At 42.0% G+C, this 17001-nt stretch overlaps 1 protein-coding gene across 2 annotated transcripts in view; it reads left to right on the top strand.

The window, feature by feature from the left end:
* The window catches only part of ARID3B (AT-rich interaction domain 3B), a 491508-nt gene that overhangs the window by 375950 nt on the left and 98557 nt on the right, over positions 1–17001 (top strand). The window lies entirely within an intron of this gene.

The raw sequence follows: 17001 nt of genomic DNA, 5'->3' as shown, positions 1-17001 counted from the left end.
CAAAAAATAAAGCAAGGTAGGGGAATATGAAGTCTCCCGTGTGTGGGGGTTGGGGGGGTGGGGGTGCTAGTCATTCAGATATCTTGAGGAAAAACATTCTAGGCAAAGTGAATAGTAAGTACAAAAGCCCTAAAGGACATTTTGACACATTTAAGGAATAGCAAGGCATGTGAAGCTACAGTGAAGTGAAAGAGGGGATCGGTGGTAGGATTTGAGGTCACAGAGCTAATAAGGAGATCAAAGTAGGACCTTACAAAGACTACAACATGGCCTATAGTCCATAATAAAGATTTTGGGAGTTCCTGTAATGGTGCAGCAGAAACGAATCCAACTAGGAATCATGAGGTTGCAGGTTCAATCCCTGTCCTCGTTCAGTGGGTTAAGGTATCTGGCGTTGCCATGAGCTGTGGTGTAGATCATAGATGTGGCTCAGATCCTGCGTTGCTGTGGCTGTGGTATAGGCTGGCAACTGTAGCTCTGATGAGACTCCTAGCCTGGGAACCTCCATATGCTGCGAGTGCAGCCCTAAAAAGCAAAAAAAAAAAAAAAAAAAGATGGAATCAGAGAGATTTAGAGCATGAGGGGTTGAGGCCACATGAGGAGGCATCTAGGCAGCCTGTAGGAACAGAGTGCAGCCCACAGCTCACAGTCAGGCAGGAAACAGGACTTCAGATCCATAGCCACAGGAACTGGATTCTGCCGGTCACCTGAATGAGTTTAGAAGCAGTTTCATTCCCAGAGCCTCAAAATAAGAGCTTGACCCAGTGGACACCTTGATTTTGGCCTTGTGGGATCCTGAACAGAAAACCCAACCAAGCCCAGACTTCTGAGCTACAAAGCTCTGAGATAATGTGTGGGGATTGTTTTAAGCTGCTAGGTTTTCAGTAGCTTGTTACACTGAAATAGAAAACAAATACACACACAAGTCTTAGGGAGGCTAGGAAATGGTGTCTCCAGCTAGACGTTCGTGTGCATTGTCAAATTTGGCAGGGGGTTCGGGTGGGAGGGTGGTTATAATGACGAAAAGAGAAGAATGAATACTGGGAGGATGATAAGATGTTCTGCCACACACTGAAAACCTGAACTATCCATGCACATGAATTAAATTTGTTTGTTTGTTTTTGCTTTTGTAGAGCTGAACCCACGGCATATGGAAGTTCCCAGGCTAGGGGTCAAATCAGAGCTGAGGCTGCTGGCCTATGCCAGAGCAATAGCAACACAGGATCCAAACTGCATCTGAGTCCTATACCATAGCTCACAGCAATGCCAGATCCCTAACTCACTGAGTGAGGCCAGGGATCAAACCTGCATCCTCATTGTTCCTAGTCAGGTTTGTTAACTGCTGAGCCATGAATGGAACTCCCCAAATTTTTAAAAATATTCTTTTTTTTCCCTTTCAGCACTGAAGGTTTGAAAAAGCAGTGTTCTTAAAGAAATAATAACAAAAAAAAGGAGCTTCTAGTCATGTTCAGCAAACCTGTTTTCCCAGATACCTTAATAAGCTAGTCGATGCATGTATAGGAGAGGGTGATAGAGAGGTTGAGGGTCTTGGAAGGAAAAGAAGGTCAGAACATCAGCTAACACCATCATGGAGATGGAAATGTTGCATATACTGTCAAGATTCCTCCCTTGAGGATGGGCACCCCACTATCTCAAATAAAAATCAAAGAGGGAGGGGTAACTGTTATGTAGGTAGATAGGACAACCTATCATTTTGCTAGGATGAAGGACTAGAAGTCACAGCTCAGCCTCACCAGGACACATGTATAGTGCCCTCTGGTGGACTGTGGAGGCACTAGAACGAGGTGGATCAGAATTCCCCCGCTTACCATCTCTGCCATTCTCATCCAAGCCACCATCATCTCAGGTGAGAATTATCCTAAGAGATTCCTAATTGTTCTCCTTCCTCCCACTCCTGTCCCCTAGAATGATGCCCCAAGCATCTTCTTGCATCAGGTACAGTGCAGGATATGACTATTAATACCATGCTCATGGGCCTACTCCTGTAACTTCTTTCCTATAAAGTGGGCCCTGGTCTGACACAGTTATGTAGGATACTATGATAGCAGATCAAATACTCAATAATCCCTGGTTAGTGGTGCTGGCTGAGATGCTGTGGGCAGGAAAGGCAAACCTATACCTGGGACATGTGCCTGTTTCTGTGAAAACGAACGATTGGCCCTTCCTGGATAGAAGGAATCCAGTGTGCTCTGGGCCTGCTTTAGGCCTCACTCAAAGCTGTCTGCCTTTCATGCCACAGACTGGCGCCGTATCCCTAAGTGTGTGATGTGCTGACTCTAAAACCTGAAGAGGCTCACCAGGTGGTGTGCTTCCTTCTGTGGTCAATGTAAGATGGCAATAACTTGTCTTTTACTGTGAAGGAGGTTAATCGTCATGCCCTTGATAACTTCGTCATGCCCTTGATAACTGGACTCCTAAAAACTGTATACACTCAGAAGGCCCTGAATCTTCACAGAGCTCCCTGTGGAGTACATGTGTTACCAAGGCCTCCAGTGAACTCTCTACTCTTGTTCATCTGGCCCAGTTACATAACGCCATCAATGTGATGCATCTGTGAGGTGCTCTGCAGTGTGCCCGAATAGCCAACCCCCCTCGGGCTATATTATGATATAAGATAGGAGACATAAGTTCTCTCAGCCCCTGGCAACCGCTTCTACTTTCATCTCTATGCATTTGACTACTCTAGATACCTCATATAAGTGGAATCATACAATATCTGTCTTTGTGATTGGCTTATTTCACTTAGCATAGTACCCTCAGAGTTCATCCATGTTGTAGCATTCAGCAGAACATCCTTCCTTTTTAAGCCATTCCATTGTATGCATACACCACACTTCTGTTGATCCATTCCTCTGTTACCAGGCATGGGTTGCTTCCACCTTCTGGCTGTTGTGAGTAACACTGCTATGAACATGAGTGCACTCATTTACCTGTGTTTGAGATTTATATAAATAGAATAAGTTATACTCATGTATTCTTTTGTGGCTGGTTTCTTTCTCTTGACATTATGTTTGTGAAGTTCATTTTGTTGCGTATGACAATAATTTCTTCTTTCTCATTGGTATGTAGTATTTTGTTATATGATCACACCTCAGTGTGTTTATCCAGTCTACCATTGATGGACGTTTAGGTTGTTTTCAGGTCTTAGCTATTATGAATAGCACTGCAATGAATGTTCTTGTTCATGTTTCTAGTATACGCATATATGCCTGAGGGTACCTACCTAAAAAGTTAAATTGCTGAGTCATAGACATGTTTAGTTTGACTATGTACTGCCAGATAATTTTCTAACTGGCTGTACCAGTTTACTCTCCAAGGATCACTGAATGAGTATTCCAGTTGTTTTACATCCTCACCAGCATTTGATATCATCAGCTGTTTTAATTTTAGCCATTCTTATTGGCTTAAAGTTGTATCTCATTGTGGTTTTAATTTGTATTTCCCTGATGACTAATGAGGCTGAAAAACTTTTCATGTTTATCAGTCAACCTACATGTCCTTTTTTTGTGAAGTGTTTGTTCATGTATTTTGCCCTTAATTGAGTTGTCTGGTTTTGTCCTTATTGATTTTTTTTGGTATTATAGTATGTGTATATATTTTTCAAAAAGTTTTTAATGCTCTACTGCCAGTGGCATGGGTTTTTTCCAGAACCCCAAGGACTTTTCTTGGGCCACAGATTACACAGAACATGTCCCATCTCCCCCCCATACATGTATATGTGTGATGTATGTATATATGTATGTGTGTGAGTGTGTTGTTGATAAGTGTCCATTGTTGGATATATGTATTACAAATACATTCTCCCTCTCTATGGCTTGCCTTTTTCTCAATGTTGTTTCTGATGAACAATAGTGCTTCATTTTAGTAAGTTTATCAATTTTTTTTCTTTATGGTTAATGTTGTCTTGTGCCTACAACTTATTTTTAAAATATATTCATAAGAATAAACATGTATTTATTGAAATAAAGATATTCTTTTGTGACCTACCTAAGATTAGATTGTGTAACACCATTCCTTCTCACACAGCCTAGTGTTGCTAACCCATCAAGGGTCAGCAGTTCTGGAATCAGCAGTTTCAGGAACCATAGCAAAAGCTCCTTCTCTTTCCCACCAGAGGCCTGATTTTGTTCAGGTGTCCACCCTTCTCTACATAGCCTTGTGCTTCAGGGGAAGATGGCCCCACTCCCAGCTACAGGAGGGGCATCCCAATTGCTTAATCCAATCATGGCTCCGCTACCTCCTGCCATGGACATGGGACCCAATCCTGGCTAAGGAAAGCTGAGAGGCTCCTGGGAAAGTCGTCTTTGCTCCCTTCAAAGAGAACAGAGAAGGTGGCCCATTTCCTACACTGGATGTTAAGGGGCTTGAGGTCAAATCTTGTACACTGAGCACAGAGATTTGCCTCAAAGAACCCGGGGCCTTTGATGACTTCAAGTGCCTTTGCTCATCCTGTACACTTCCCTATGGCTGAAGCCAATTTGAATCAGGGTTCCAGTCCCTTTCAACCAAAAGCACCTAGTGACCTTGGGTGAATGACAGAATGTGGACATCCTTGCTGAACTCTGTGTGTGGGGCCAGCTTCATGGATGTGTGACTTATGCTGTTCTTGCTTAGTAGGACCACGCACCACCAAGCCCTGGCTTAATTTTCTGCCGTTACTGCTTTGAAATTCATAATAACTTATGAACAAAGGGCTCTGCATTTTCATTTCACAGCAGGTCCCTAAACTATGTAGCTGGTCCTGGTGATGTGACATTTCTTATCTCCTTGTTTGTCTTTATCTTCACTCTCAATCTTTGAATTTTCACAGCTTCATCTTCAAGACTCTCGTCCAGATGCCTCATCTGCAAAACCCACCAGCTTAACTAAAATGAGGAGGCCGGACCAATCATCAGCTCATCTCTTATTGATACTCTCCAGCATGGCTAAGAATTCACCTTCCCCCAACCCATTTTGGTAAGCAATGACTTTTCAGTGTCCCACAAGTGACCTTCATGAGGCAAAATTCAAGCCCCCTTGCCTGGCATTCAGAATCTTTTTCAAAATTAAAAGATTTTGTTTTTTGTTCATGTCACTCTTTCAACCTCAGCCTCCGTTACTCTCCAGTGGGAATCACCCACTTCAGCCAAAATGACAGTAATACTAATTATAATGAAAACATGCATTCACACATAAACAATGCAATAATGACAACAGACTGTACTTATACATAGCACAATATTTGATCCTTATCATAAGTCTGTAAGATACAATTTTAAAATAGTTACCCTGTACTTTTATTCTACTACAAATGGAATTTGCTGATTGGCATTTTATTTAGAAGTCACAAACTTAATAAGTTAATCACTAGTCACTTTTAAAAGCTTTTTATTTTGAAAGAATTTTAGACTTACAGAATGGTTGCGTAAAAAATACAAAGAGCTCCTGGAGTTCCTGTCTTGGCTCAGTGGAAACGAATCTGACTAGCATCCATAAGGATGTAGGTTCAATCCCTGGCCTCACTCAATGGGTTAGGGATCCCATGTTGCCGTGAGCTTTGGTGTAGATCACAGACACAGCTCAGATCCCATATTGCTGTGGCTGTGGCGTAGGCCCTTAGCCTGGGAACCTCAAATGCTGCAGGTGTGGCCCTAAAAAGACAAAAAAAAAAAAAAAAAGCAAAACAACAACAAAGACCTCCTATATAGCTTTTATTCACATTCTCAAAATGTTAACATTTTACCACATTTGCTTTATTGTTCTTTCTCTTCCTCCTCGCTCTCTCTTTGTATATGTATGTGTGTTTGTGTAATTATTTCCTGAACCATTTGACCATTTGAGAGTAAATTGAAGATACTTGAGTATATGTTTCCTAAAGCAAGCACATCCTCCCACATAATAGAGCAATTATAAAATCTGAAAAATAACATTGTTATCTAACCTACAGACTTTATTCAGATATCATCAATGTTTCAATAATGTCCTTTATAGCAAAGAGGAAAATGGTATTTTTGTTGTTGTTGTTGTTGTTGGAAAATGGTATTTTTCTGGAGTTCCTACTGTGGCTTCGATGGTTAAGAACCTGATATAGTGTCCGTGAGGATGCAGGTTCGATTCCTGGCCACGCTCATTGGGTTAAGGATCTGGCATTGCCACAAGCTTTGATGTAGGTCACCGATGTGGCTTAGATCCGGTGTTGCTGTGGCTGTGGTGTAGGTCAGCAGCTACAGCTCTGATTTGAACCCTAGCCTAGGAACTTCCATATGCTTCAGGTGTGGCCCTAAAAAAGAAAAAAAATAGTTGTTGTTGTGTTTTTTTTGGTTCAGGATCCAATCCAGGATTACCCATTATATTTAGTTGACTAGTCTCTTTAGTTCCTTCAATCTAGATTAATTCCTCAGTCTTTCTTTACCTTCCATTACCTTGTCACTTGAAGAATATAGGCAAGAGGGAGTTCCCATTGTGGCTCAGCAGGTTAAGAACCCAACTAGTATCCATGAGGATTCAAGTTTGATCCCTGGCCTCGCTTAGCAGGTTCAGGATCTGGCATTGCTGTGACTATGGCATAGGCCAGCAGCTGCAACTCTGATTTGACCCCTAGCCTGGGAACTTTCATATGCACAGGTATAGCCATAAAGAAAAGAAGAACAAAGAGAAGAAGGAGAAGAATAGAGGCAAGATATTTTGTATAAAAGTTCATCAATTTAGGTTTACCTGGTTTTTTTCCTCATGATTCCTCAAGTTCAGGCTATTCATTCTTGGCAGAAATGTCACAAAAATGATACTGCATTCTTTTTAGCTCATTAAATCAGGAGGCATATGATGTCTCTTTGGCCCATTATTGGTGATATTAATTAACTTTGATCCCTAAATTAAGGTGTTGTCTGTCATTGTAAAGCTATTCTTTGTCCACTCATAATTAATAAGTATCATGTAGGAAGATATTTTTATACTATATCCTATTCCTCATATAACTAGCTTCCCTTTGTGGCTAGTGGGTTAAGAACCCAACATGACGTCTGTGAGGATATAGGTTCAATCCCTGGTCTTGCTTGGTAGGTTAAGGATCTGGCATTTCTGCAAGCTGAGGCTTAGGTTGCACATGCAGCTTTGATCCGGTGTTGCCATGGCTGTGATGTAGGCCAGCATCTACAGCTCCAATGTGACCCCTAGCCTGGAAACTTCCATATGCCACAGGTGTGACCCTAAAAAGAAAAAAAAAAAAAAAATCCAAACATAGTGACTATTGTGAATAGTACCATGGAAAGTAAATCTGATTTCAGATCCTCACACTCCCTCCTCCTGTTACCTGTTTGTGTGTGTGTGTGCATGCTTGTGGCAAAGATAATGTCATATGATACTGAAGCCCATTTTATTTTCTTCTACCTGAGTATGAAGGATGACAGCGTTTCCTCCCCTGCCTTACTGTGAGGCTAGGCCCATGAGACTAGTTCTGCTTCAAGAGTTATAAACAGAAGTGATATGTGCCTTCCTGAGCCAAAGCATTTATTGCCAGTTTGTGACTCTGCAGCTTTCTCTTCCCTTGTTGCCGCAATTATGGAGTGCTTGAGATGGGGGAGCCACAAGGTGGAAACAGCCTGGATCCCTGAGTCACCATGTAGAGAACAGCTGCCTTAAAATAGTTACCTCTCTCAGTGGACATGTGTATACACAAGAAATATAAATCTTTGCAGTGATAACCAACATAGATTTCTTTTTTTTTTTCCTCTTTTTTTTTTTCCCCTTTTTTTGGTCTTTTTGGGCCACACTGAAGGCATATCAAAGTTAGGGCTAGGGGGTCTAATGGAAGCTGTAGCTTCCAGCTTTTGCCACAGCCACAGCAAAGTGGGATCCAAGCCACATTTGCAACCTACACCACAGCTCACAGCAACCAGTTCCCTGACCCACTAAGCAAGGCCAGGGATCAAATCCACATCCTCATGGATACTAGTAAGATTCGTTTCCACAGTGCCACAATGGGAACTCCCACTAGTCAGATTCTTAACCCACTGAGCCATAACAGGAACTCCAGATATTTCAAATTTAATATGTTAATATGTTACTAAAACATAATTTAGCCTATCCTGATAAAGTCTTCTGGAAATGTTTATCACACATTAAAAAACATGTAATTATGCCCAATTTTATTGTATGTAAACCAGGTATATTATGAAATAGTCTGTATCTTCCTTTTCTTAACATCTTTGAGATTTGTCTACATCAGAAATTTTAGCTCATTCTTCTTAAGACTTGGAAAGTGCTCTATCATAGCAATGTGCTTTAATCTATATTTAGAAGGTGTATTTCTTAAATAGGTACTACGTATATATAGTTTAAAATTAAACAGTTTTAAGAGCATGTGTGAAAACTCTCCCTCCCACAGCTCCCCTGTGCCAACAAATTTCCCACCGAAGGTAAGCAATATTTTCTGTTGCATATGTATACTTTCAGAGATATGTATAGATAGAATGTTTAAATGAACCTCACTTAGTCTCAGATTTGGCTGAGACCCCAGAACAATAAGGTCATATTCAAAGTTAGATGCAAATTCACCAACACAGGATTTGCAGATGGAGAGTGTAGGAAACCAGTTTTTTTACTCTAAGTTCAGCACCCACCTCCAGCTTACAGAAGGTGTTGGAGAGGTTGAAAAAAAAGAAGATTCAAAGTTTTTAGAGAAAGCTATTGGTGTACTGAGTCACTGCCACCTTCTTAACCTCATCCTGGGCAGTGTCTGCCCCCTCACCTCACACTGATATGAGGAGGTTTCTGGGATCACATGGCAGTATGTAATATTTCTTCCAACCTAAGAGGCACAGTGGCTGATGTCTGAGTTGTGTCTGGGATATGTAAAAGGTAAAGGCCTGGCTCAGGCATCCTGTAGGGTGGAGATGAGGCTATGGTTTGAGATAAAGCAGAACTCCTGACAGTGGGTCAATGAACATGTTTTCTCTAGTCCAAATGTAGTACATAAATACAAGAGCTCTGGAGAAGTGCTGTCTTGAGTCCTGTTCAAGGAAGCTGCCTAGGGGAGTTCTCTTGTGGTGCAATGGGTTAAGGATCAACGTTGTCACTGCAGTGGCTTAGGCCACTGCTGTGGCTTGGGTTTGATCCTTGGCCCTGAAACTTCCACATGCTGCAGGCCCAAAAACCAACCAAACCAAAAAAGAAAGCTGCCTGGAGAGTTCCCGTTGTGGCTCAGTAGTAACAAATCTGACTAGTATTCATGAAGACACGAGTTCAATCTCTGGCCCTGCTCAGTGGGTTAAGGATCTGGTGTTGCCGTGAGCTGTGATGTAGGTCGCAGATGCGGCTCAGATCCTGTATTGCTGTGGCTGTGGCGTAGGCCGGTAGCTATAGCTCTGATTAGACCCCTAGCCTGGGAACTTCATATGCTGTGGGTGCAGCCCTAAAAAGACAAAAAGGAAGGGAGAAAAGGAAGGAAAGATAAGAAAGAGAAAAGGAAGGAGGGAAGAAAGCAAGCAAGCTGCCTAGAGGAGTGAATGGACTTCAGCAGAAGGAGGGTGGAGGCATTATCAGCAGAGGCCCAGAGTCTCAAGAAAGAATTGTAAACAAAGAACCACAAGAGCAATGTACGCATCTGTGGGAAAGCACAGTGATGAGATCCCCAAAGATGAGGTGAGGGAGCTTTAAAGAACTCAGAAATACAGGCTGCAAAAAGAAAAAAAGAGTAAGGCTTAAACATCTGCAAAGCCCAGCGAATGCAGATGCCACTCACAGCTGTATTAGTTAAGTTCAAACATTACTGTCTCCCTTGAGACTTCCTCCATATGTTCCAGCCTTAACAGCCTTCATGGTTGTACCAGTTATTCACTGGAAAGGGTGTCTGTCTGTAGGTGCCAGTGGGGGCTCAAATCCAGCCTGCTTTCCACTCTCCAAACCATATATCTTGGTACAGGGTTGTATCTGCTTGGAGAAAGGGTTGCCTTTTTCGACTTCACACAGAGGCACAGTTCTCTCACCATGGGATTGCATCCACCCAGAAAAGAAACCTTTTCTTTTCTTTTTTTTTTTTTTGCTTTTTAGGGCCATACCCACGGAACATGGAGGTTCCCAGACTAAGGGTCAAATCAGAGCTGTAGCCACCGGTCTACGCCACAGCCACAGCCACGTCAGATCCGAGCCACGTCTGTGACCTACACCACAGCTCATGGCAACGCCAGATCCTTAACCCACTGAGCGAGGCCAGGGATCGAACATGCAATCTCATGATTCCTAGTCGGATTTGTTTTCACTGAGCCACAACAGGAACTCCAGGAAACCTTTTTCTAATCTACACAAAGACACCAGATGAACTAGCATCCACCCAGCTTGGAAAGATCAGAGATAGCAACAAGGGAAAAGTGGAAGCATAGAATGAAGAAGGAACAAAAGTGACCACACACTCCTTTTCCAAAGGAGATCACTCACATCTTAGAGGCTCACACTGAGAGAGAGAGAAAGAAATCTGTTTTAAATCAATTTTAGGGTGATAACTATTAGAGGGGGCTGGGCATTTCTGTTACTTAACTGATGTTGTTTGGGAGACTAGAATTTCAGGAGGACTTAATACATAAGAGTGGTTATCAAAGTTGATGGACTTGACCAAGGTGAAAAAGGCAATGGAAAACCAGCCATGGAGAATAAACAAAAGGGCCAGTGGAAGGCAAAAATTAAGATACTGGAATTCCCATCATGGCTCAATGGTAATGAAACTGACTAGTATCCATGAGGACGTGAGTTTGATCCCTGGTCCTGCTCAGTGGGTTAAGGATCTGGTGTTGCCGTGATCTGCAGTGTAGGTCACAGACTCCGCTCAGATCCCACATTGCTATGGCTGTGGTGTAGGCCAGCAGCTACAGCTCCAATTAGACCCCTAGCCTGGGAACTTCCATATGCCATGGGTGCAGCCCTAAAAAGATTAAAAAAAAAAAATTAAGATGCTTTCTGGTCTACACTCCATAGTGGAGACCTCTAGCTCCCTCTAGGAGTATACATTCTATCCTTTAGGCACAAAGCTACTCTGTATTTCTGTGTCTTTTACAATTTGACATAACTTCTAGACTAAATTCTCTCCAATGGAATGTGAGCTGGGTTAGGGATAATAGATGGGTGCCACTTCTAGGACTGGCTTAGTAAACACCCCCACACAATGAAACTCCTTCTTTGCTCTCCTGCCACCTGGATGCATATGATGACAAGGGCATAAAAGATGACCAACAGAAGGAATCTGGGTCCAAGAATGACAGGGAGGATGAGAGATGCCCCACTGAGCTGAATACCTGTCCAAGGCTACTAGGTGAGCAAGATATAAACTCCTACTTTCTTAAGTCCTTGTAATTTATGTTTGCTTGTATTAAAAGAATCATTCTGCTGTATAGCACAGGGAACTCTACCCAATATTCTGCGATAACCTATATGGGAAAAGAATCTGGAAAAGAATGGATGTGTATATGTGTGTAGCTAATCATGTTGTTTTACAGCAGAAAATATCACAATGTTGTAAATCAACTATATTCAATAAAACTTTAAAAAGTGGAAAGAAATTGAAAAAATAAAGAAGTCACAGTTCTTTCAAATCTAGAAATGGAAAACACAAGTAGAAATTAATTTCTTGGAGTTCCTATTGTGAATCAGTGAAAACGAATCTGACTAGCATCCATGAGGATGCAGGTTTGATTCCTGGCCTCACTCAGTGGATTAGGGATCCAGCGTCACCGTGAGCTGTGGTGTAGGTCACAATGCAGCTGGGATCTGACATTGCTGTGGCATAGGCCAGCGGCTACAGCTCTGATTTGACCCCTAGTCTGGGAACTTCCATGTGCCGTGGGTACATCCCTAAAAAGACATACACACACACACAAATTAATTTCTTGCCAGGCAAGGGAGAACTGCAAGGAGAGAGAAAATCTCTGTGAACAAAGTAAAAGATAGGGTTTCTGTAGGGCTTGGGGGAAATGTGGGGGTTTGGGTTAAATATAAATGATTGGCTGTGAGTGTTTCAGAGTGAAGTGGTTAGTCACTGATTGGATGGATTTCAAGAGCCGACCTGTTGCAGCAGAGTTTGGTGTCTGTGAGTGATTTAACCAGTATCAATTGACTGGTCTTACCTTTTCCTGTTTAAATACCTAAGGGCATGAGTAAGGTTCTTCAGGCAAGAGTGGAATTTTTCATTCTTATCTTCCTTTTGGTCATCAATGACAGATCACGGAAGAGGCTATTAAATATTGTCTAGAACAAAAATGGGCAATTTTTTTTTTCCTGAAAAAGGGCCAGAAGGTCAATATTTTAGGTTTTGTGAGCTGTACTGTCTCTGTTAAAGCTACTCAACTCTGTTGTAGCACAGAAGCATCATGAACAAGATGGAAAACAAGTAAGTGTGGCTTTGTTCCAATAAAACTTTATTTACAGAAACAGGTGGTTGGCCAGATTTGACCCTCAGGCCATAGTTTGCTGACCCCTGGTCTAGAATTCTAGATCTAATCTATCTGGATTAGGTAGGGTTATGGTTTCCCTGCAAGGTGAAATGTTGGTTTTAGTGATCATCATGATTTCTTTTTTTTCTTTTTGCTTTTTAGGGCCGAACCTGCCGCATATGGAAGTTCCCAGGCTAGGGGTTGAATGGGAACTGCAGCTGCTAGCCTATGCCACAGCCACAGCCACAGCCACAGCCACAGCAACACAGGATCCGAGCCACCTCTGTGACCTACACTACAGCTTACAGCAATGCTGGATCCTTAACCCACTGAGTGGGGCCAGGGATCAAACCCACATCCTCATGGATACTAGTTGAATTTGTAACCCAATGAGCTGCAGCGGAACTCCATTTTGTTTTCGATTTAGGATCATCTGTTGCACCCTGTGATGAGACAACTACCACACAGTTGAGTTTCATGCTGACACCAACTAGACAGTATATGCCTACAACATAAAAACACAACTAGTAGAATAAGGAGAGACTGGAAATTTCACCAAAATCATGATCCAAATTTCCACAGCTTAAACCCCCAGAAAAAATTCTCTTCTTGACATAAATTATGGGAGGAATAAGACAAGGAGTATTGCCCAGGTTGTTACCTTTTGAAACTTTTTGAAGTTTTTCTACCTTTTTTTTGGATAATGTTGAAAACCTGTCTGAGAGATCTTTGGGAATACAAGCTGCTTAGAAGCAAACAGATCTAAAGTTTCTGAGGGAACCATATTGCCAAAAACCTCACAAGCCTGGCCTGAATAGATAAGCCATAAAACAACACTTGGATCTCCGACCCTGCAGCATCAGGAAGCAGGTTGTCAAAGCTGCACAGTCCTCAAGAAAGCAATGTTCCCACTTCAGGTGGAGCAGGGCAGGGGGGAAATGGCTAAGGACTTGCCAGAGGGCAGAGCCAGGGTATAAGGAGAACAATGACAAGTGAATTTTTCCTAAAGAGCAAGATGAGTCTAATAATGAGGACTTCCTTCACTGCCAGAAGTTTTTTAGCCCCTGCCTTTTAACTTTTTTAAAGATTGAAGTATAACTGACCTACAAACACTGTGTTAGTTCCAAGTACACAACGTGGTGATTTGACTTTTCTATATGTTACAAGATGATCATCATAAGTCTAGTTACCACCTGTCATCAAAGATTTTTTAATAATTCAATGAATTTTTTTTTTTTTTTTTTTTTGGTCTTTTTGTCTTTTGTCTTTTTTTGTTGTTGTTGTTGCTATTTCTTGAGCCGCTCCCGCGGCATATGGAGGTTCCCAGGCTAGGGGTTGAATCGGAGCTGTAGCCACCGGCCTACGCCAGAGCCACAGCAACGCGGGATCCGAGCCGCGTCTGCGACCTACACCACAGCTCACGGCAACGCCGGATCGTTAACCCACTGAGCAAGGGCAGGGACCGAACCCGCGACCTCATGGTTCCTAGTCGGATTCGTTAACCACTGCGCCACGACGGGAACTCCTCAATGAATTTTGTTATAAATATTATGTAATTATTGACTATATTTCCTATGCTGTTCATTTTATGCCCATGACTCATCTATTTTGTAACTGGAAGGCTATACCTCTTAATCTCCCCACCCATTCCATTTATTCCCTCCCACCCCAGTAATTACCTGTTTGTTCCCTGTATCTGAGTCTGTTTCTGTTTTGTTGTTTGTTCATTTGTTTTTTTAGATTCCACATTATAAGTGTGATCACACAGCATTTGCTGTTCTCAGACTTATTTCACTTAGCATCATACCAAGTTCATTCATACTGTTAGAAATGGCAAGATTTCATACACACACAATGTAATATTAGCCTAAAGAATATATATTTTCTTTATCCACTCATCTATCAATAGAGACAGGATGCTTCTCTATCTTGACTGTTGTAAATAATGCTATATGAACACAGGAACACATATATCTTTTCAAATTAGTGACTTTGTTTTCTTTGAAAAAATACCTGGGAGTTCCCGTTGTGGCGCAGCAGAAACAAATCCAACTAGGAACCATGAGGTTGCAGGTTCGATCCCTGGCTTCGCCCAGTGAGTTGGCGATCTGGCATTGCTGTGAGCTGTGGTGTAGGTCACAGATGTGGCTCAGATCCTGCATTGCTGGGGCTATGGTGTAGGCCTGCAGCTCCAGCTCCCATTTGACCCCTAGCCTGGGAAACTCCATATGCCACAGAGGCAGCCCTAAAAAGCAAAAAAAAAAAAAAAAAAAAAAAAACCTGGGAAGTGGAATTGCTAGATCATATGGTAGTTCTATTTTTAGTTTTTTGAGGAACCCCCATACTGTTTTCCAGTGTACAAGGAAATTTGCATTCCCACCAACAGTGTACAAGGGTTCTCTTTTCTCCACATCCTTGCCAAAATTTGTTGTCTTTTTTTTTTTTTTTTTGTCTTTTGCCTTTTTGTCTTTTGTTGTTGTTGTTGCTATTTCTTGGGCCACTCCCGCGGCATATGGAGGTTCCCAGGCTAGGGGTTGAATCGGAGCTGTAGCCACCGGCCTACGCCAGAGCCACAGCAATGCGGGATCCAAGCCGCGTCTGCAACCTACACCACAGCTCACGGCAACGCCGGATCGTTAACCCACTGAGCAAGGGCAGGGACCGAACCCGCAACCTCATGGTTCCTAGTCGGATTCGTTAACCACTGCGCCACGACGGGAACTCCTGTTGTCTTTTTGATAGTAGACATTTTGACAGGTGGTTTTGATGTACATTTCCCTGATGATTAGCAATATTGAACATCTTTTCATGTGTCCTTGGCCATCTGTATATTTTCTGGAAAAATGTCTATTCAGGAGTTCTCATTGTGGTGCAACAGGATCAGTGGCAGCTGTGTCTCTGAAGTGCCAGGATGCAGGTTTGATTCCCTGCCCAGCACAAAGGATTAAAGGATCCAGCACTGTCACAGCTTTGGTGTAGGTTGCAACTACAGCTCAGATCCGATCCCTGGCCAGGGGATCCATATGTGGATCCATATGCCACAGGGTGGCCGAAAAAAGAAAAAAGGCAAATGTCTATTCAGGTCCTCTGTCCAAGAGCATTTTCATAATATACAGCTGGCAGAATTCCGTAATTGCTTCGGACGTGACTGTTTCGTGTTTCATTCTCCCATTTCCAAATAGGAATTTTCATTGCAGTTTTTCTGTCCTCTCTATCACTGGTTATAGGGTGGCTGGTTTTATTGGGGTAGTGATGAAATGGCAACAACTTGGCTTTTAGCTCATAGGTTGCTGGACCATGAGAAAACTCATCCAGGCTGATTAGAAAAGACTGCAATCCAGACTTTGATATGAAATCCAGTAATTGGATGGGACCTTGGTCATATCCCTTGGGAGAAAAGTGAGTTTATTTGGTGACGTGAGAAGCTGACTATAACAGAGACCTTGTCTGTCTACCAAAAGCCATTAATTTCTGGGACTACTAGGCTAGTTTCCTCTATTCCCTTTTAATTCAAGTGAGATCATATGACAAAATTTTCTCCAGTATAATGTGAGCGGAAGCAATGTGTACCACTTTCTGACCTAGGGGATGGCAGACCGCAAGATGAACAGAGCCAAGGACCCTGAATGACAGTAATGGAGAGCTTCCTCCCTGACCTGAATATCTGTCCAGGACTATTAGGTGAGCAAGAAATAAGTTATTTTGCTGAGTTGTGTTTTGGATCTATTTGTGCAGTAGTTTGGCCTGCATGAACTGATACACACCCCATGAGTCATGCTTGTTCAACATAATGATTATATATGTACATCCTCTTTAAACATATTATTAATGGTAACGTACTAAACATCCTGCAATGAGCCTTGCTTTTTTCATTTAATGTCTTGGAAAGCATTCCATATCAGTGCATAAAAAACTTCCTTGTTTTTCTTTTCTTTCCTCTTTTGGGTTTTTGATAGCTTAAGTACCATGTTACTTAACTAGTTCCCTCCTGAAGGACATTTAGGCTGTTCCTAATCTTTTTTTTTTTTTAATTTAATGTGTTTTCTTTAATCCACTGTGAGTCTGTTTCTGTTGTTCCTAATCTTTAGCTAGAGTCCTGTGTTGTAGTTCTTTTAGCTGTTACTCTGCAAATGCAAGGTGCAGGTCAGCTTCAGGTCCAGTGTCCTGGACATTACACTCTGAATTAAGAGTTTCTTTAGCTTCTTTCTTTAAGCCAAATTACAATGTTAACATGTGACCATATCGATTCTCTGTGGTCTACCATTATAAAACTCAAATGGTTACAAGTCAAATCCTTACATTGATGAGAGGAATATAGCATGGTGGTTAGCAGCATGAATTAGTCAGACAACCCTGGCTTCAAATCCCGGCTCTGCTACATATAACATACAACTTAACCTTGGGCTAGTTGCTTAACTCCTATAAGCATTAGTTTTCTCACTGGTAAAATGGGGATTAAATGATAATGTAAGAGAAGTGCTTAGTGAACAATAACTTACAACTAACAGCTAATAAGCACTGTAGAATTTTCCTTAATACATAATTTTCTGTAATTACCAAAGAAGGCAAAAATTAAACTTGAGTC

The sequence above is a fragment of the Sus scrofa genome, chromosome 7 (assembly GCF_054392235.1).
Source record: "Sus scrofa isolate SSC_HxYL_T2T_F1_AM1 chromosome 7, Sscrofa_HxYL_maternal_Yorkshire_Landrace_v2.0, whole genome shotgun sequence".
NCBI classification, from domain to species: Eukaryota; Metazoa; Chordata; class Mammalia; order Artiodactyla; family Suidae; genus Sus; species Sus scrofa.
This window is presented reverse-complemented; position numbering and strand designations above follow the sequence as displayed.